Source organism: Leopardus geoffroyi, chromosome B2 (assembly GCF_018350155.1).
Source record: "Leopardus geoffroyi isolate Oge1 chromosome B2, O.geoffroyi_Oge1_pat1.0, whole genome shotgun sequence".
In the NCBI taxonomy this organism is placed as follows: domain Eukaryota; kingdom Metazoa; phylum Chordata; class Mammalia; order Carnivora; family Felidae; genus Leopardus; species Leopardus geoffroyi.
This window is the reverse complement of record NC_059332.1, coordinates 86,837,912-86,845,841: the sequence shown is the minus strand read 5'-3', so window position 1 is coordinate 86,845,841 and position 7,930 is coordinate 86,837,912. Positions and strand designations below refer to the sequence as shown.

At 36.4% G+C, this 7,930-nt stretch overlaps 1 long non-coding RNA gene across 3 annotated transcripts in view; it reads left to right on the top strand.

The window, feature by feature from the left end:
* The first annotated feature begins 2,271 nt into the window (after positions 1 to 2,271).
* Positions 2,272 to 7,930, top strand: part of LOC123608745 — a 149,419-nt gene continuing 143,760 nt past the window's right edge. For 2 of the 3 annotated variants that reach the window (XR_006717415.1, XR_006717417.1), the window contains exons 1-4: positions 2,274 to 2,336; positions 4,506 to 4,586; positions 6,070 to 6,182; positions 7,853 to 7,909. This is a non-coding gene — a long non-coding RNA (uncharacterized LOC123608745). Of the gene's footprint in view, positions 2,337 to 4,505; positions 4,587 to 6,069; positions 6,183 to 7,852; positions 7,910 to 7,930 lie in introns of all 3 variants that reach the window. The other variant, XR_006717416.1, reaches the window with a different exon arrangement.

Below are 7,930 nucleotides of genomic sequence, written 5' to 3'. Positions count from 1 at the left end.
GCTTCCCAGTAAATAAGGCAACTAAAACTCTATCATTAGAGACTTACACAGATACATCCTGGGGGGTAGGTACACAGGGTGGGAGAGGATTTATTCTTTATATCACATTCATGCTATTTTCACCTTTTGACAGAAGATGAAAATGGGGTATAGTATAAATATTTGTTGAGTGGTCATATAAAGAGTAGTGTGCTAGACCATTTATACACACTATCAAGTTTTCTCTTCTCAACAAGTCTATGTAGTTGGTGGTACTAAGCTACATTTATAGTCATGAAAACTAAAGTTAAGAAGGAAGTAATTTACTCAAGTTTTTATCCTTAAACTTGATCTCCGGTCTGTCTGATACCAAGGTCCCCACTAACAGAAGGAAATAAGACAGTGGATCTCCAACTTTAATAAGCAGAAAAGCCACCCAAGGACCTTCTTAAAATACATATTACTGGGATCTATTCCAAAGAGTCCAATTTGTTAGGTTTTGGGTAAAGCCCAGAAATGTTTATTTTATTTTATTTTTTTTTTAAATTTTTTTTTTTTCAACGTTTATTTATTTTTGGGACAGAGAGAGACAGAGCATGAACGGGGGAGGGGCAGAGAGAGAGGGAGACACAGAATCAGAAACAGGCTCCAGGCTCTGAGCCATCAGCCCAGAGCCCGACGCGGGGCTCGAACTCACAGACCGTGAGATCGTGACCTGGCTGAAGTCGGACGCTTAACCGACTGCGCCACCCAGGCGCCCCTAGAAATGTTTATTTTAACAAACATAAAAAAGGGTTCATTTGGAAAAATTTTGACATAAGGAGTAGTTACAATAACAATAGTATTAATATCAATAACAACTATACAACGTATGGATCAACACCACATTGTCTACCAATCACTGTACCACATTACTATTCCTCAGACATTGCGTTAAGTATTTATAACACATTTGTCATTTAATTCTCATGGCCACCTTAAGAAGTATATATTATTATCATCTCCCTTTTATGTGGGGAGGGAGCTATGGTCAGAGAGGTCACATAGTAAATGGTGGAAATAGTCTGACTACAAAGCTCATGTCCACAACTCTAGGAAAGGGGCAGCCAAATGAAAGGAAAACTAGGGAGAATGCTATGACAGAGCCCAAAGGAAGAGTGCACAAAAGCAGATGTCAGTGCCAGAGTTAAATGGGATAGGTAATGAGAAGCATTCCCTGGATTTGTAAATGAGGAGGTCATTGCTGATGTTAGCAATGTCAGCTTGAGTAAAAAGATTGAGCAGTAATGGGAGTAGTAAGGCAGAATGTAGAGAGTTAAAGAATGAATGGAAGATGTAAAAAAATAGCTTAAATCCTCATTTTATGAGTTCCAATAAAAGGTAAGGGAATGAGGAGGGATTGTTTTAGGGAGAAATGCAAATTAGGTGAGCATTTTAAAAAATATGGGATAGTCATGAAAATATTAAGAAAAAAGGAGCAATGAAGAAGGTGGATAAGGATCAAAAAGGTAAAATTAATGACAGCTCTTTGGAGAAGATAGGATAGATTTGTTAGCTTTGTTTAGAAGCACTTATTTTTCTGGGATAGGAGGGAATAGGGTAAAGAGGAGCACAGCTATGGATACAGGTGTAAGTATTTGGTAGAGAGGCAGACATGGGCATTTACAGATAGTGCAATGGAACGTTAAAGTAGCTTATGTGTGATGGATTTTGTTTTTTGCATTGGGAAAATTAATAGTGCCTTCAAACAAACTGATGAAGATTTAGTATAGCTATTGTGGGGAAATAGAGTCAGCACTGATTAGAAATATACAAAAGGATTGCTGTGGGGTTAAAAGCCCAGTTGAGGGGAAAAATCATATATTGTAATAGTATCAATATGCATGACTGTGTAGTTTTTCTTCAGTGGTGATCAGTGGAGGGAGAGAACTAGACGCCAGGACTGGGTTCATCTTAGCTTAGGGATTTAGTAAAAGCACATAATGTGGGCAACAATGTCACGTATCTGAAGGTGTTGACAATAGGCGTGGTGAAATGAAGGACTCTGAGGCTGGAATTTAAGGAAGACAGTGGAACTTAAGGACCTAGAGGTAAGGGTGACCAAGGAATTGGGTTTGAAAGAGATGGTAAATTAGTACATGGTAAAAATAGTGAAAGAATTGGAAAAGTATGCAGTTGTGGGTTCAAAATGGGAATGAATGGGATCAATTGTATTTTAGTATATATGGCAGCAACCTGACAGGAGTGTGGTTTTTTAGCTCCCACGATCCAATCTATCTTTCTCTTACTTTTCAGGAAATCTGAAATCCTAAAGTCAAAGGACAAGGTCTAATTTTGGCTTTGTGTTGTCCTGTCAGGTACTGTAAAGTTTATAATTACCTGGACCTTTGTTCCCTATGTCTCCATCACTATCAATTCCACTATCAATTATTCTTTGTTAGTCAAATGAGGAATGAGAAGTATTTATTCCTGAAATTTCTAGAATAATTATTGCAATGTGTAGGGCCATCCATCTGTTTCACCTGGAGAGCATGCTAAAAATGTACATTTCTGGCCTTTCACCAGACGTACTGAATCAGAATCTCTGTGGGAGTAGTTCCCAAAGAATATTTATTTTTACGAAATTCCACAGGAGATTCCGACTCTCATGACTGTTTTAGGAGATGACAGTTTCAATTGAGCAGAGTTCATTAGATTTTTCTCCCTTGACTTACAATTCACATTCGCTACGTTTTTGCTGTTGTCTCCTATTCATGGAGCATTAATGCTGCTGGTGAGCTTTAAGGTTGGGGTGGAAAGGCAAGAAAGCAACAATTCAATCTTGAAATTGGTGCATTTTGTAATTTTCTTTCTTACACACAACCTCTCTTACCCACATTTGGAAAAAGCAAAACCAAAAGAGAGATCCAGGTGGAAGAGATTTATAGAATTAGAAACTTGACAGAAGGACTCCAAATAGTAGAAATGATTATAAGTAAAAAGTGTTTTGGAGGTTGGGTATGTGTAGAGAATGAGAGGCGAATGAAAATTTTATTTCAGAGAAATGTGTTATTGGCGGTGACCACAGATATACTATGTTGCTTTCATCTGCATTAAACATCTGGGGGGCGCCTGGGTGGCGCAGTCGGTTAAGCGTCCGACTTCAGCCAGGTCACGATCTCGCGGTCCCTGAGTTCGAGCCCCGCGTCGGGCTCTGGGCTGATGGCTCAGAGCCTGGAGCCTGTTTCTGATTCTGTGTCTCCCTCTCTCTCTGCCCCTCCCCCGTTCATGCTCTGTCTCTCTCTGTCCCAAAAATAAATAAACGTTGAAAAAAAAATTAAAAAAAAAAAACATCTGGTAGATGGCCACATATTTGAAACCTACTGCCCTTGTTATATTTTATTGTTTTGGTAGTTCTGCGATCATTAATAATAAATGGTTTCTCTTGCCACTGAACTCTTGTGTCATTACATATTCTACACTGAAAAACTTTTAGTTTACAAACAAGAAGAAATCTTATTTTTGGTATCCTGGTACCTAGAGGCAAGTAGAACATATATGATTTTTTTCGGTATCTGCTGACAAGTTTTCAAGGAACAAAGGCACAGGGCTACATCTCAAGTCTCCCCTCAGTGACATAGCAGTCAGGCTTCTGTGTATTGGGGCTATGAATCATACAACAAATGAACAAACTTGTAGATGAAAAAGTTCATCACTTGATCATATTACGTGGTGAAATCATAATCCATAAGCAATGAAAATATTTTTAAAAATATTTTGGGAAGGAACTATATCTTAGATATATTGTCTTTATATTTGTAAATTGTGTTTTATTATATCTTGATTAATGATTTCAGCTTAACCTAATACAAAAGTTCTTTCTTCCCATCTCTCTTTTTCTCCTTCATCTTCCTCTTCTTCTTCATCTTCTCCTTCTCCTCTTCTTCTCCCTCTTCTTCCTCCCCCAACCCCTCCTCTTCTTTTTTTTCTATTTCTCTGCTCCCCACCCTCTTCTGCTATACCACTCCAGCACTCTTCCCTCTGTTTCTCTGTGTATATAGGCTTATTGGCATGTTTGTTACCTCATGTTAGAAATCTTACTACAGAAAAAATTGCTAGTGTAATAATGGGAAAATTCAAGATTGCATAATCTGAATAACATTAACAATATGGAACACGCCTTTCTTTGATTAAGAATACATGGCTGGCTGTCAAAGACCATATAAATTATTCTTTACTTGATAAGAATTCATAAGTTAAGTTTCAACATGAACCATGTAAATTTCATCTCCCTGAAATGAATTACCATCATCTTGTCCCTTCTGCTTCGAATCCTAGTACTCAGGTGCATGGACTGTCTATATTCAGGCTGTGCTGCATGGCAACATCAAATGTTACCATTCCATTACTTCTACAAACACTATTTTGAATTTTTCATACTCTCCAGTGCGGGGAAAATTTAGGTTTGGGCTAGAAGAGTCAATATTAGTTTATTCACTTAATAAATTCTGTCCAATATTAACTGTTTTTTTTAAATGAATGTATAGCCTCTCTTGTCTGAAATCCACAATGCAGTTGCCCTATTCAGTTTGGACTTTGGCTAATAATACTCATAGTCTGCCCCTAAGGTATGTCTCTTGGATTTGTTCATATTTTAGGAATTATGCTTATCTCAGAAGTAACTAACCCTTGCCCTTGACCTCGTTTCCATTTTCAGATTCTAGATCTAAGACCAACTTGATGTTCTTTCAGTACTTTGGCCCCAGTGTTCTCTGATCTGAATTCCAAGGCCATCAATGAAACTATGCCATACAGCTCTTTGTTTCAGTCCCACTACATCTGACTTTGTACTCACTCTGTAGTCCTTTCTTACATTACAGCCATCCACCTTCATTTATGTGTGATTACTTCATACCTCAGTGATGGAAACATTCTCCTAAATTGCCTCTGTGATACTCTTCACCTAATCCATTGCCTGTATTATTGCCAAATTAATAATCCTAAAAATACACTCATTGTGGTACATTCCCTCGTGAAAAAACTTCATTGGCTCTACAATGCTTACAAAATGAAATTGATAATCCTTAGTTCACCATTTTATGTCTTCATTCACAATCTGTTCTCTACTTATTTTTCTAGTCTCATCTTTAGTTATCTCCCTACACAGCTTTAACTCTGACTTTCTTGATGTTGCTGAATTATACCTTTTGCTTTTTTATTTATTATATTCTTTCTCCTGAAAATATCCTCCCTCTCTAATTCACTTATGGAGATCCTACTCATTTTCTTAGGTTCAATTAAATTGTATTTCTTCCATGAGATTTTCTTAATCATTCTTGTAGGACCTTATCTCTTTTATCTAAATTCCTGTGGGTATGTTTTACTTATTTGGTACTCACAAATATTACTGTAGCTGTCTTGAAACATAGCATATCTACTCAAGCAGATAGAAAAATCTGAACAAAAGAAACTGTTTCTTATATATCATGTATATCAGAGGTTTGGGTATAATAGATACATGAAAAGCATTTTTAATGAAAAGTAATGACAAATACATCCAAACAAAATACCTTCATGAGATAGTGAATAATAAATTAAAGATAACGATAATCATCCTTAAAGTATGAGGGTTGAAATTCATTGGTCTTTAAGACCATTTCCATGTGCCCATATAATCTCAGTAGTATTATATTTCACTTTCAAAACTAATTCTAAGTAGCATACCATAACACTTAAATAGAGTTCACAAAAAGGAGTACTCTCTTAATTTATATGGAAAGTAATGCTAGAACACCTTAGGATTTAACACTTACTAGAAGTCAGATTTAGCTTTATTATGTGTAAATGAACAACAAAAAAATCTCCTCAAAAACAACAATAAAAAACCCCCCACATCTAGCATTTGGCTTACAGACTCATTCATTCCTTTATTATTATTATTATTATTTTGTTCATCTAAGAAAAAATACTTGTTGAGCATTGACTATATGAAAGCCAGTGAACTTGGAACTAGGGATATGATGACAAACTGTTTCCTGGACCATACTGAATCTGGGAAAAATTAAAGTATTAAAGTTTCTCACATGGAGGGAAAATATATTTGTATTACAGAGAAAGACAAGAGAATATGGACTTATTTGGGAAGATGGATGACATATTATACAATTTTATGAATTCCTCAAAAAGGTTAAACATCCACTATGTGCCATGGACTATGTTAAGTGGTAAGTGTAGGGCAGCTGTTACAGACTTCATTACTGTTCACTAATTCATCTTCCTTTCCCTGTCATGGAGGAGAGTATACTTCACCATTCTATTGATTTTGCACTCGTCCCTGTGATTGCTTTGATCAATGAAATGAGGGCGGGAGCAACTGTGTGACCATTCTTAAATAAGGCTTAGGAATCCACCATCCATTTATTTCCTCTTGCTTTATTGCTTTTTAAAACATTTTTAATGTTTAATTAATTAATTAATTAATTTATTTATTTTGAGAGAGACAGAGCATGAGCAGGGGAGGGTCAGAGAGAGAGAGGGAGACATGGAGTCCCAAGCAGGCTCCAGGCTCTGAACTGTTAGCACACAGCCTGACAGGGGGCTTGAACTCACAGGACAGTGGATCATGACCTGAGCTTCAGTCAGACGCTTAACCAACTGAGCCACCCAGGCACCTCTCTTCTTGCATTATTGTCATTTTCCATTAAACTATACTGCATGATGTCAGTGTTTCTTCAGCCTTGGTTCCAGAATGAGCAATATGTGGAGCAGATCAGATACAAACTTACGCAGCCTAGAGTTATGCTTATTAGCTAAGCCCAGCTGGGTCCAGTTGGGTCAAGCTGTAGTCAACACAAAATGGTGAAGAAGAAATAGATTTGTTGTTTTAAGACTCTAGGTTTGGTTGGTTGTTAATGCGTCAAAAGTTAATGCAGCAGTGAATAAGATACCGTGTCTAGTGGAGAAGAAAGACATTAAATAGGTAGTTACAAATGTTCTTTGTATTTTGAGGAAATGGAGTGTTTCCACAAGTATGTATAGCAGGTTATTACATTATTCTGGGGGAAGAGAAAAATCTGGGGTGGCTACTATTTATACATAAATCAATATAATTGAGCTGGTCATTATTTAGTATGTGTCACCCCAACTTCCATCAGAGAACAGATGCACCTGTGGGAAACTATATACTGGGAAAATCAGATGCTATATTTGCAACAGGAAGCAATTGTTATTTTTACCTTATGTAGTATGTCTACACAGTAATATATTAATAAAGTACTAAAGGGATCCAATTCTGTATTTTCACTTAACATCAAATTCTTATAGCTTGTTTATGATAGGTAATTTCTATATGACAGGCACAGACTTATTCTGTAGTCATAGAGAATATTTCTCTTAAATTATAGATCAGAGAATTTAGATTGGTTTGGTTCTCAGGATGACCTGGCCAATACTTCATTTTGCAAGACAAGCAACTGGGGTCCACAGAGGCAAAGTTACTTTCCTAAGGCTCCCATTGGAGTTTAGGAAGGCTCATATATGCAGGTCTGGTGTCCTGATATCTGGATCATAATGTCTATAACATTGACAAAACTGTTTTTCTCATATAATTGTCTTTGGATGAATTTTAAAGAATTTTAAAGAGTTGATTATAAAAATTCCAAGTTCCTATATTGATTCAATTTAGAGGCAAGAAGTACATTATAGAGGCTAAAAACTTTTATTAACTGTAGGGCAAAGAGTGTATGTAACCTATCTATCAAATTTCCTTACATTTTCCTGACAATCCTGGTCACAATATAAATTTTTATTTATTGTATGCTTCATAATCTATCACTGTATAATTATTTGTGTGATCATCTATTAATGTACATCATTTGTATAATTTTTCTTTTAGGGTCCATTAAAGCAGAGACAATATGTCCCCAGTAAGGAGCACAGTACTTGACACATGGTAAGTACTTAATACATTTTT